Genomic DNA, 12311 nt, shown 5'->3' with positions numbered 1-12311 from the left:
TCACAGTAAAGGAAAATGTCATTTAACAACATTAAAAACGACACTTAAACGGAGAAAGGTTTATTTTTATGTGAAATTTGGGAGGAATGTTTAGAGAGATTGAACATAAATTTAAACAACATGCTATAGAATATTCAATATTTGCTATTTTATGACTTGCATGTCTGTTTACCTGTCTCTGTCTCTCTCATACACACACACACACACACACACACACAAATACACAAATACACACACACACACACACACACACACAACACACACGCGGGCAAATTGAATCACTGCGTAATTTGAAAGCATTACTGTCCTCGGGGTTAGCCTCGCGCACGGTTCACTAATTTAGCCAATTAAAAGTGGAAGGATATGGGCTTGTGTGTTTCCATGTCGAAATATATGAGCTGCTATAGGCTAATATTCCCGTCCAGGTTTGTTTATACGTGGAGGCAAAGGGTTAAAACTCGGGGCTCCGGCCCCTGCGAGGCTTCTGATTGGCTGGCACGTTGCCACAGTGCTGTCCATCACCGAGTGTAAACAAGGCTCTGATTGGCTGCTGGCCAGTCCGCACTGGGCTGCCTGAAAAAAGCAATTACTGCCCCTGCGGTTTCAAGGCGGCCCCGCGCTGAACGATGAAAGGAGATAAGGAGGGGAGTTTCAAGGCGCCCCCCACGGCGAACCCCGTTGGCCCCAGAGCAAAAGGAGAGTCAAGAGTGACTAAATCAAAGGGAATACGGTAAAAGGGGGGGAAATTACACGTTGTATTAAATGTAGAGGCTAGATTCGCGGAATGGTGCAATAACAACTTTATGTTTAGAAAATGGAGGAGAGGACGGCAACAAGAACCGGAAAACAGCTATTGCGCTGCTGCCAGGGAGCTCCTTTTTTCACAAACACGAAGGGAGAAAAGTTTCTGCCGACGAGGAAGGCGGTGGAAAGAGAACGATAGGTCTGTCAAGAAGCAGAATATGAGATTTTCTTACCTAAATGAGATAACACTGACAATATTGCGTTTACAGAACTGGGCTCTTGTTGTGCTGCTGCGCCTAAAATGTTGACCAGAACTTTTTTTTTTTATAGCCAACTGCTCAATAATTAAGTGGACATTTCCGCTTTTACACAGCAGCTTAAACGGTAGGTCAATTAAGATAATAGATGAGGTTACTAATTCTTTCTCAGTTAGAAACCTACTTTTATTATTTTTTATTCACACACGGCGAAAGAAATGTCACCAAGAGTTTCTAGATAAATAAATATGTAGGCCATATTCTATATTATAGATATTCCCATATATTTTTAAATGAGTATAAATCCTTTTTTTTTTTTTTTTTTTTTTTTGCTATAAAGCCTTTTTCCAAACAAACAAATCAGCAACAATGCAGTCATGTGGCTGCATGACAGCAAAGCTGTGCAGCCTGCGTGCTTTTTAGCAGAACTTGTCCAGAGCTGACAACAGTGAACATGCACCTCATAAAGTATATGCAGACTGCTCCAACTGATGTCCCTTTACATTAAAACAGAGACCCCTTCCCTTATTTTGGTCTGGCCCCAAACAAAACACAGTGGAAAAAGGAGACTCAAACTGTTCTGCAGCCGAGGTAGTTTATAAATTGCCTTCATGGAGGAATACGAGACTTTCACCTTTACAGTGGAATTAATTGATACATACTAAGCTATATATAGTTCAAATCAAATAACGCCAAAGCGAAAGCAGATTAATCACATCTGTAATTAGATAATCGTTACCCTCTTTTCCCATTTACATAGCAGCCTGCATTCCAAAGCCCTCTCCAATGGGCTTCAGCCACCACGTGTCCACACACACACACACACACACACACACACACACACACACACACACACACACACACACACACACACACACACACACACACAATCATATACAAAAAGCCCAAATCTGACCATATTCTGCAGACTTCGGCAGTTGTTAACAGTCGATATTTTACGGCCAAAATGATCTCTACGGTCAGCGTGACACGCGTGAATTATCATTTATTTATGAGTCCATTAAGATCCTAAAAAAATAAAGCTGTGTGGATCCGTAGAAGTTGTACGCTGCGTGCTTGACGTCCGTCAAAATTGTAGGTTATATACTTATTTGTGCAGCCACAAATTAGAAGAAATTTAAAGTAGTTATTTGGAAAAATAAACTATAGCCTATGTTACATGGATTCAGTCAGCAGTTAGAATTCACCTTTATCCCATCAAACTTACAGATTTTTACAAATTCACTATTAATTGGCTGAAAATATTTTTTAAAAATTGTTATGTTAGCCTATTTTATGAAAATGTGTGTTTTGGATATTTTTGCATTAACTATTCTACTTAGTTAACGTCACTTTCCATAAACCATTCAGGACATTACAGGAACCAGCGCCAGGATATGTAGATATAATAGATACAATATCCTATTGTAGGATATACATATTTATAGTGAAATGGGACTTGGCCTCCCTGTTCTCTCCACCAACAGTGTTGTCCTCAGCACTAATGACAGAGGGACAATAAAGAATCCTGTTTCGTAGCTCAAAAAAAAGGAGGGGGGGGGGGGAGGGGGGGGGACCGGCACTGAAAGCAGAAATCTGCATTTAATTTATTTAGTGACAAGGAAAAGCCTTTTATAGCTTGATTTTTATTGGTTCTTTTTCACTTAAAAGGTGGGGGTTGGGTGTGTGTGCGCAGAGAGAGAGAGAGAGAGGGAGAGAGAGAGAGAGGGAGAGAGAGAGAGAGAGAGAGAGAGAGAGAGAGAGAGAGAGAGAGAGAAAGCATAACACACACGCACCCCAGCCTCCTCGGGTCCGTGTGCCAGCGCGAGCTACCCTATACGGTGGGGGGGCGCGCGGATAATTAATGCGGATTGACTGATTGCTCTTGAAACAGACCGGTCCTGCGCGCGGATTGTCCTCGAGCAATGAAGCGTTCCTGACTGACACTTTCCACCTTCCCTTTTTCGCTTCCTCCTTCCTTTCTCCCCCCCCACCCTCCTCCCCCCCACCCCCCACTTTTCTTCCCTCACACTAGGCCGGTGCGCAGGGCTCTTCCTCCGCGGCGAGGAACCACACATCCCGGCCGCTCTTCTGCCGTCCGGCCCGGTCAGCCGGAGGCAGCCTCTCCCTGGTCTCTGTACGTTAAGTGCGTTACAGTTGAGTGAATCGAAACATTGACTAAATAAATAGACAAATCCTGAAGTTATTTTCGGATTTTGACGCTTTTGTGTCCAACTAAAGCCTACGCAGTACAGGCCTCTATTTTCGTGCAAGTTTGGTGCAGCTTTTTTGCTGCAACTTAACCACATGAAGAGTTATGTCTCCGTAAAAAAAAAAAAAAAAAAGGTGAACAAACAGTGCATGGCTGAAGTGAGTTTAGAGTGCACTCCACTGCATCCCCAACATTAATTGAATAAACTTTTGAACGTCTAAATAGGACCACATTAAAAAGGCATAATTCATAGTCAACGGGAAACACATTGGCGAGGCTGCTTTTAAATGAGGTCCAAATGGAGAGCTGTCTCCACGGGAGGCCCTCCATACAGGGCAGCCATCCTATTCTCACCAGATATTTCTGATAGCCCTTTAATGATGAGAATTTCCAAACAGGGCCGTTCACCAGGGAGACGCCCCGGCTATCTAAAGGTGGTGCAACCCCATGAGACAATAGAGCCATATTAGAGTAGAAAAGCATGCGAAATGCAGCGCTGCCAAGCTCTGGCTATGAAAAACAAGACTGCTCTGTGCGCTCTGGGCGTGTAACAGCGTACATCGTTCAGAGACATTTTCTCTCTTTTTTTTTTGGTATTTTTGTGGCCACTGTAACACACTGTAAATATCAGCCCCCAACAAACAACGCCTCCCCAATAACCGCTTAAAAGAAAAGAAAAAACAGAAGAAGACATGATGAAGTCAGAAGTTGACTGGACACAAAAACAACATGACCTTTTCTTCTCTGTGTGCGCAGGACAGATGCTGCTATTTCTGATCATCCTGACAGATAGGCTGGAGAGGAGCTCATGTCTCACACAGAACACACACACACACACACACGCACGCACACACACACACACACATATATAACAGTTGGCAATGAAAAATAAAACAAGTTAAAAATAAAGGATCTCGATCCAAACGCTTTCAAAGACGTTGAAGGAACAAAACTGTTGTCTCATGTAGAAGACTTAAACGCGTCTTCAGACATCTTTTAGATCAAGAGGATGATGGCGCAGTAGAAGATGATGATGGTGAAGATGGTGGTGACGGAGGGAATAGCTTGGGCACCAAATTAGCGCCTGTCACACAGCCATGTATCCGGCTGTAACCACTACCAGGCCCGTATGGATAAGATGAAAGCACCAGTATCTATTTATGGACCATCAAAAGACGCAGGTAGAGGCTCTAATTATCGTTACCATTTGAACATGAACCGCCATAGCGTGCCGTGTTGCGCATGTTTGCATTGTAAACGTATAAGGAGTTTATATTCAGACAGGGAGGAGAATTGAATTTTAACAGCCAGTGAGCTGAACAGTTAGTTAAATGCTGATATGATACACGCAGATAATGGGATTAAATACACCACGCGCCCAACGCAGAGCCCATTGCTACCTCATTTTGTGTATTTGTCTCCCAAATTTTCTGTAACATTTTCTCCTCTGGAAAAATGTGTGTACAATGGCATGCGCACACGCGCACACACACACACACACACACACACACACACACACACACACACACACACACACACACACACACACACACACGGGGTTTTCATTAAAATGAAAGTGAACGACTTTGTTTTTCTTGTTGTTTCGAGAAGTCACCAAGATCATAAAACATGTCTTGTTAAGTTTAGGTATCCAAAACTGTTAACTATTATTAAACTAACACTTTTAACAGTGTGTATCTCCAGTATGGGCCGTGGGGTCAATAGGTCACCTGACCTCCTGCAAGTCATCACTCACATTTTTTTATGAAACGAAGCTGATTATTGCCACAAAAACTGATTTTGCAACAAAAGGGTTTCGCGTGATTCACAACTTTAACCCATAATGTGCTTCCGTGACGCAACAAGCATTTCATTTCTCTTAAAGAAAAAAAACAAAAACAAAACAGTATTTCAGAAAACTTTCAACACTGTGAAAAACATTTATAATATTTAGTCATCTTGTCTTCTTGCACATTGTTGCTTAACCATGTTGGTCATATTTTGACCGCATGTTGAGGATGATCCAGAATCAGATGAATCAGATCATCTCCGCGTCTGGATCATCTCTTAGAACAACAACTCTGAATTCATGATTGACGCTGGACGTCAACGGCAGCAGCATTTTAGCCAGAAACCCCTGGAACTCAACACCATGCACTGTCAGACAAAGTTTAACTTTCAAAAGTTGAAGAAGAAATTATTACTAAAATCGTGGCTGAACCATAATGTGACCAGTGACCACAACTGTTACTTGTAGCTTATGTTCTATGCATAATAAAGATATATTATAATTAATATAGCTGTTTTTATCAAATTTACTCAGTATTATTAAATATTCCACATACTTGCACTAACTGCCTAGACTGACTGTATCTTTCTAAAAGATTTTTTGACCCAATGTTTCCCCTAAATTAAAATAAAATATCATTAATTATGTAATATTTAAATAATAATATATATATATATATATTTTTTAAGAAAACACAAACCCACAATAATGAGATGACGTAAAGCAGCTGTGTGATGTAGATCTCTTCACATTGGACACTAAAGCACAACAGTATCTAGAAGTTTCTTTCCTTTGCAGCTAAAGTGCCAAATGTGTCAATTCAGATGCAAAAATTGGAAACTCTGTATGGGCGGGAACCTTATATTCAACTTGACTCCAGTCTTTTATGCACAATTGTTCATGAATTATACATTTGTAGCTGCGAGTCTGCGACAAAAAAAATAAACTATACTCGCCTTTAACTGTAAAAGCAAAGTAATGAAATTGAAATTTTGTAAAAAGGTTTCCAAGCTATTTCGAGGATCAGTCAGCTACTCCGCCTCCATCGTTATTACCATTAACAAATACAAATTCAGAAATCAGTGAAATATAACCTGAGAAAGACGTGTCATCTTGCATGGATATGGCCAACGGTGTTGCCAAAAGCGTCTCTCTCAGTATGTGTGTGTGTGTGCGTGTGTGTTTGTGCGTGCGTGCGTGCGTGTCGTGTGCGCCAATATATTGGCACAGTCATGCCCTCGAGAGGCCCCAGTTGATAAACCTTCTTGCATCAACTTGCATACTCGATGTTCAAGAAGGAGATCGAAGTTTGTCACTCATAACAGTCATAAAAACATGCATCCATCCATTCAGTTTCTATATTGTCAGGCGGTTAAAAATTATGGATAAAATGCAAAAAATACTTGCAGATTTTAAAGTTGGTAGCGTTCAATTCCGTTTCCGCACAGTTTGCGCCTTTCAGTCTTAAACAAAAAAGTAGCCCAAACCACAAAATCACGCCTATCTATAAACAAACTGATAAATAAATAACTTTTCAGGACCCTGGAGCCACGACTCAAAATACGTCTAGCATTTAAAAAAAACAGCTTCAGGGCTGATTAGGCTAATCCCAAAATCTAGACTTTGTTGGTCAAAACTCCGTGAAAATACATCGACTAATTCTTCTAAATTCTTCTCTGAGTAAACCACACTGACAATCATTAAATACACACAACATAAAACACCTACCTATAAAACGACCGTCTCCTTATAGTTCAGTCTTGTATTTATGGATATAAACTGAAACAAAACATTGCTTTACCGTTGTACCAAAAAAAAAGCCTTTCTTCTTCCCAAAACTTGACAGTTCGGGGGGGAAAAAAATCTATCCTTCTCCAAACCAACGCGCACTGAAATGTATGGACTTCCTTACACGTTAGCTCTCTGCTGAATTTATCCACCGAGGGGTTTTCCCGACTACAAGCGCCGGATCCTGTGGATGTGAGTCTCCGTGAGGCTGTATAATAGCAAATTTATGTCTGGATGACGCGTCCTCTCTCTCCCACAATGGAGCTGAAGCGCTGACATTAAACAGAAAATTGATGGAGAAACTCTTTCCTTCTCTCACTCCCTCTCTTTCCCATGCACCCTTTCTTCTTGTCTATAGGAGAGTAGAAGGGAGCTTTCTTGCATTTTTTTTTTATCAGGGGAGGGGGCAAAGGGACATCATCAAGTATGCTTGTGAGTTACACACCAGGAATACACCCACTTCCATCCCTGCCAACAAAGATATAGCCTACAAGTAGGCTACACACACGCACATACACACACACACACCTTCCTCTGACCAGTATTGTTTTGTTTGCAAATGTGATTAGTGCTGAGCCGGATCTATGCAAGGGAGGTGGAGGAGGAGAAGGAGGAGAAGGAGGAGGAGGAGGAGAGGAAGGCCTATCACTCCTTCCACTTGCATCTTTTTTGATATCCAGCATGAGATGTGCGCCAAACTGCTCTCTCGCTTCCTTCTGCCTGCACAAGTTTGTTATCAAAGTGAAGTATGAGGTGCAAAAACACACCCAGGTTTGTAGTAGTCATTCCTCTTTATATGCACCGTGTGTTTAACCGTGATATGGAAGGTATAGGCCACACCAAACTACTCACTGTTTATTTGCGGAATAGGTCGTCTCTGGCATGAAAATGAGCAATCATCGTCTCTGGAAATCTAATTGATATTTGTTTATAGTGGCGGTTGCTTGCCAAATGATAGGCCTAATTACCGCCTGGAGGTCACAGTTTACCCACCTTTTAAAAATTCACCACTAGCTACATCAATGGCTGCTATATATAGCCGCTCTCCCGAGTTTCAGAGGCATTTTGTTCTTGCCTGCCCTCTGAGGATGACCGGCGCAGGCAAACACTGTCATGCACACACGGGTTCAATTGTAAGAGCGCTATAAACATTTAGCACAGGCGTTAAAGAGTCCACGGCATTTCTGCGCGTTCGCCCCGCAGCCTTTGATCAAGTCCAAACGGTCCAGACAAGTTTGTGCGTAAAAGTGAATTTATCTCCCGTTTCTCGCTCTACAGAAAGAGAGCTCAGTCTGCTCCGCTGTGTCGATCTGGGCTAAAAGAAACAAAGACATCATTGCAAACAATCGTGCAGTAAAAACACACAAACACAGTTTCCATTCGGGAAGCCGTTTTTTTTTTTTACTGAAGAAACGGATACCTATGCGTAAAAACAAATGAGCCGCAGGTTGGAGATGAATGCGGAAGAAGCGGAGTCTACGAACAGCAGCTTGGAAATAATTGCAGAAACGCGGCAGTTGGAGTCTCCTTCCCTCCTTTCCCAAACAGGACCTCAGCCTCGGTTTTCTCCTCTTCTCCCCCCGCAGCCCCCAGTGGCTGCCCCCGCGGGTCACCGCTTCAGGAGCACCACGTCACCACGTTAACCCCTGCATCGCCGCGTCCGGAACAAAAGCGGGCCGATCAGCCCTGTGGGTTGTGCAGAAAGGAGGGAGGAGGAGGAGGAGGAGGAGGAGGAGGGGATCCCTACAATTGGGGTGCGGGGACCTCCAGGCGGTTCCAGGGGGTCTCCAGCAAAATGAAGAACAGGTTTCTTTCAATTTAATTCAATTGGATGGAAATTCACCCTGCTACAGCTCATATTAGAATCACTGCTATAATTAGTCTGCATTGGTTTACTCATTGTTGTTTTCTCTGTGCGTACACGCTGTTATAACGAATTTGGAAAAAAAAAACTACTTATCTACTTGCAAATTTCAAACGAATACCATTTAAAATCTCAATGAAGTCAGGATCAACGTAGTGGAAAAGTCAGCAGCTAAGACTCACTTAAATACACCTTTCTCCTGTTTTTTTTTCCTATTTTCTTTACCTCAACTTTGTTAGATTAGCTTGTCAGACTAATCCACATCAACCTTTGCCAGATGTTTGTGTTTATTTATGATTCATCTTCCAGATTTGATTTTCCAGGAAAACAGCATGTGAATTACGGTTGTTTAGCAGCAACAAAAGATTTGAACCAAAACACAAATATATGACCAGCAGCGTGTAAGATCACCTCACAACAGCAATAATGGTCTGCAGGTATCTCTACGTGCTTTATATATTTAGGGGGGTCAGTGGACTGAATAGAGACATAAAAACATTGATTGACATCAGACATTACCATCTAACAACAAGAAATATGCTTTACCAGCCCCAACAGGCAAATCCACTTAAACAAACTCGCCAAGTTCAAGCTAAGTAATTCTGTTATGACTTCCAAACCATCGCTGCCCTCATCACAGGGTTGAAAAATAGAAACTATTCTCAAGACCAAAAGCAACAATACATACATAAATCCTTCCAGTATGGTTTTGGCTTCCCCTTTGAAAGGATTTATGAGTAGGGGAAGTGGGAGGGTCATGGCAGACCCCACCCACTTAAGAACATGACCTTTATTTGTCTCTGAAATGGCCTACTGTTGCATTGTGGGTTATGCAGTTGGTCTATATAATCAAACCTTATTTTACATTTTCATTTAAAGTCACAATGAAGAAATGAAAAATATATATTTTTAACTCATTGCAGTCATTTTGAATCCGATTTATCCTTTTTAAAATTAGTTTTCTTGTTTAAATTAACATCTATTTATATTTTAAATCAAGAAAAATCGAGAACGCGTCCTTATCTTCTTATCTGCACAAGTTTTATGTTTCAGTGATCGCAATTGTCCGCTTTATGTCTCACGCAGCAGCTCGTTTTATCTGGAAAAATCTCTAAATTCTTCAGCGACATCATGGAAACTCTGTTGTTTATTTCCTGTCATAGTTGTGATGCCCCTGGTACTCGTCTTTCAACCAAAGTTTCAGCTGCTAGAGAAACACGCACACAAACTGACCTCAGAGCAAACAGTGAAATAGATCCACATCCACGTACTCACTCCATCCATCTATTTCAACTCTGATGAAGGACAATTCTGTTTGCATTCAGTCAAACTAACGCCTGCGGCCTCAAACGCGACCTTTCCCTCCTCATTAGAAAGATCCCAACCAAGGCCAGTTTACTGCTAAACCCCTGACCGGCCCAGACCCTCTCTGCTGCACACTCTGTCTGTGTTGGGTAAACACACCTTATTGAGATACTATCAGAGGTGTCAGGTGGTTTTTCAGTCCTGGATTCCTTCATATATGTAACACCTGTTGGAGCAAAGTTATGTCTTGTGCAATTAAAACATACTTGTTTCTCAAGCAGCACATATTCTTTGGTTTCGGGGTATGAAAGTCTTTAAATATTAAGTTGTTTACCAAAATGTCATATGCATTCACAGTGGGCTTTATCATTATGCAGTAAACACATTTACACAGGAAACATCTGTAATATTCATTACAAAACAGCGCAGCTGCAGAGGAGAAAATACTTGTCTATTAGAGCATTTGGTGTGTGTGTTTCAGACAAGCTTTTAAGCCGATCATGATGTTGCACACATATGGCAGTATTGATAAACGTGGACAAATGTTTGAGATTTACTCTGTAGATGTGATGCTTCTCATTTGCTGTGGTGTAATACAGTTGCCCATTCTTAACCCTGTTCAGAGACGGCTCGCCTGCACATGTGTGTGTGTGTGTGTGTGTGTGTGTGTGTGTGGACCTGTGATATTTGTGTGTGTGCGAGTGTGACACAGCTGCGATAGGTTAAGAATCAGACGTTAAACCTGTCTCTGGTTCCAATTTGAGGCCAGCTCCTCTTTGGCAAATGGAAAACACTTCAAGGTGCCACCAGACTTAAAGATGGTGCCGCTTTCTACAGTTTTACATGGTCATGTGATTTTTGGAGAACGGAGGTTGTTTGCCCTGGAGGCAAGTGCACTGCACACACACATACACACATACACACAGATAGGAGCACATTCACACACACACACACACACACACACACACCAATGCACTCCTTCAAGTTTATAGAGGCCCAGTGACCCCATAGGTGAGCGTAGCTGCATAACTGAGACAGCCACAAAAGGGTGAGCTAAGAGAGCAAAGCATCATGGGATATGACTTTTGCCAAAACACTAAATTCTTTCATCTTTCCTCCCATATTGTAATGCATATCAGTCATAAAAGAGCGTTACATCACTGGACACACAGTGCTGCCTTTATGTTGAATGTGCCATACTGTAGGTCTTCATCTCTCTATATGAGTTATGGCGTGTATGCATATTCTATGAAGCCGTATTAAAACACAGTGAACTGAAGTGACAAACAGAGACATCTCTTAAACGTCATGCCAGGGCATTCACCCCTCCATGCCATCGTCCATCCATCCTCTTCTAAGCTTTTTTTATTGCAGCTGCTAATGCAGCAGCCAGAACAGAAACAAAGCTAGCTTTGTGACCCCCCCCCCCTCCCCTCCTCGCTGTCTGCTGACGCGTTCGCTTGTTCTCCATGTCACCCCCTAGCCCTTGTTCCCCTTCCAATCTTTCACTAAAAACTTCTTTTCTTCCTTTTATAATTCCCCCACTCCACATCTGCAGCAGCATCACGCGGCCTGGCATGGCTGGCCTGGAAAGTCATGTGATCTCCGCAGTGGCAGTTGAAGAAAAGAGAAGTGTGTTTCGGAACCCGTTTTTGGCCCAGCTGTGAGGTCGGAGGTCAACTCAACGCTGATCCAATCAGTTCAACCCACAAAAGGGTCGAGTCACTTTTCCTCCAGCTCTGTCTTTTGCTGTCTCTAATGCCATCTTTCCTTTCCTCTTTGCTTTTTGGCCTCTGGTCTGAGCCAAATGTCTCTCTTCAAAGCCCGACTGCGATTAAAGATGCGCAGATGTGGTTAGTAAACCTAAACATCACCAGAATATCAGGCGCTCCACTACAACAAGGCCCAGAGCTGGACCTGATTCTGCTTATTCTGTACATTTACCCCGACAAATGCCAAAAAAGAGCAGAAGTGTCTTGTCCTTTAAGGACAAGAAGGACAAGAGGAGTGCGAAATTGGCAAAGCATAAACCGTTTTAGCTGGAAGATACTCAACAAGACAAGACTTTGTCCCTTTCATGTAGATTTTACATTGAACAGATGCAAACGTCTTTCAAGCAAAACGATCTGTAGGACTTGTACTCAAAAACAATCACTGTTCATAGTTATAGTTTAAAAAAACAATAAGAAAATAATGTAATTGTAGAAATTAGAAGTCTAGACCACAATCAAAACCTCCTTAACAAAGAGTCTAAAACTCATTCAGTCCATCTTTTAAAAATAAGAAATAAAAAATTCATTGAGATTGTTGATTTTGTGTAAGAATGCAACAGCAGTAAAACCTCAAACATTT

General features: G+C 42.0%; 1 protein-coding gene across 1 annotated transcript in view; it reads right to left on the bottom strand.

Annotated features, from left to right (window-relative positions):
* Window positions 1–7130, bottom strand: part of bahcc1b (BAH domain and coiled-coil containing 1b) — a 64460-nt gene extending 57330 nt beyond the window's left edge. The window contains exon 1 of the mRNA XM_067575409.1: window positions 6731–7130. The gene's annotated coding sequence lies outside the window, so the exon portion shown is untranslated. The remainder of the gene's footprint in view (window positions 1–6730) is intronic.
* Between the last annotated feature and the right edge of the window lie 5181 nt (window positions 7131–12311).

This window comes from Thunnus thynnus, chromosome 20 (genome assembly GCF_963924715.1).
Source record: "Thunnus thynnus chromosome 20, fThuThy2.1, whole genome shotgun sequence".
Lineage (NCBI taxonomy): Eukaryota > Metazoa > Chordata > Actinopteri > Scombriformes > Scombridae > Thunnus > Thunnus thynnus.
This window is presented reverse-complemented; position numbering and strand designations above follow the sequence as displayed.